The sequence below is a fragment of the Harmonia axyridis genome, chromosome X, assembly GCF_914767665.1.
Source record: "Harmonia axyridis chromosome X, icHarAxyr1.1, whole genome shotgun sequence".
Taxonomy (NCBI): domain Eukaryota; kingdom Metazoa; phylum Arthropoda; class Insecta; order Coleoptera; family Coccinellidae; genus Harmonia; species Harmonia axyridis.
The window spans coordinates 33881486-33882980 of NC_059508.1; the positions used below are offsets into that span (position 1 = coordinate 33881486).

A 1495-nucleotide genomic window follows, 5' to 3' on the forward strand; every position below is an offset into this window, starting at 1 on the left:
GATCTTACCGATGCACCACGTAATCTCAATCTTACCGATGCACCACGTGAACTGGATCTTACCGATGCAGAACGTGAATTGGATCTTACCGATGCACCACGTAAACTCGATCTTACCGATGCACCACGTAATCTCGATCTTACCGATGCACCACGTGAACTGGATCTTACCGATGCAGAACGTGAATTGGATCTTACCGATGCACCACGTAAACTCGATCTTACCGATGCACCACGTAATCTCAATCTTACCGATGCATCACGTAATCTCGATCTTACCGATGCAGAACGTAAACTCGATCATACCGATGCACCACGTTATCTCGGCAGACCGATGCAGAACGTAAAAAAAAAGCTTACAGCACGCGGTGTTCCCAAGCGGTCACCCATCCAAGTACTAACCGCGCCCGACGCTGCTTGGCTTCAGTGTTCTGACGAGAACTGGCAATTTCAGCGTGGTATGGCCGTAAACAACAAATATAGCGATATTTTCTATGATATCTCACTTTTTGGGAGCGGAAAGGACGTGAACGTTTTTCCTTATAAAAAATGAAATAACTTTTGGATATTAATTCTGATTGTTGATTTAAGTTTTAAGAACACATTAGGACATATCTCAATGAAATTTGAGGGATTTCCGAAATCGAAAAATATTTTTCGAAAAAAAAAAAAAAATCCCAGAAGACCTCGGTCATCTCAAGTTTATTTCCATATTCTATTACACAATCAACGTACATCACAAAAGGAACCATCTCTCTAACTATCACAGTTAAATTTTTGTATCGGAACATTTCACGTCGGAATATCTCGCTAAGTCCAGACCGGGGAGATCGGTCGCATTTGACACCGTCCGCTCCGGTCTAACATCGTCTTGGAGTCGGGGTAACGATGGAGAGGCGTTTAAGGACGTGAACATTTTTCCTTATAAAAATTAAAGTCGACAATGAATATTGATTCTGATTACTGATTTACTCTTTTAGTACACATTAGAAGGCAACGCAATCAGATTTGAGGAAATTTCAAGATCAGAAAATTTTTTTCGAAAAAAAAAAAAATTCAAGAACACCTGGGTCATGGCAAGTTATTTCCCACAATCCATTCCACAATCAACGTACAACATAGAAGAAATCATCTCTCTAACTATCCTGGTTCAAAAGTTGTATCGGAACATTTCACGTCGAAATACCTCGCCAAGTCCAGACCGGGGCGATAGGTAGTATCTGACACCGTCCGCTCGGGACTGACATCGACTTGGACTCGGGCTAATGATGGGGAGGCGTTTAAGGACGTGAACATTTTTCCTTATAAAAATTAAAGTCGACAATGAATATTGATTCTGATTACTGATTTACGCTTTAAAAACACATTAGAAGGCAACCAAATCAAATTTGAGGAAATTCCAAAATCAGAAAATTTTTTTTCAAAAAAAAAAAAATCCGAAAAATATTTTTCGATTCTGATTACTGATTTACTCTTTTAGAACACATTAGAAGGCA

General features: G+C 39.7%; 1 non-coding gene across 1 annotated transcript; it reads right to left on the reverse strand.

Moving 5' to 3' along the window:
• Positions 1-352: 352 nt before the first annotated feature.
• Positions 353-471, reverse strand: LOC123687978. The gene has a single exon (XR_006749678.1). It is a non-coding gene; the product is annotated as a 5S ribosomal RNA (ribosomal RNA).
• Positions 472-1495: the final 1024 nt, after the last annotated feature.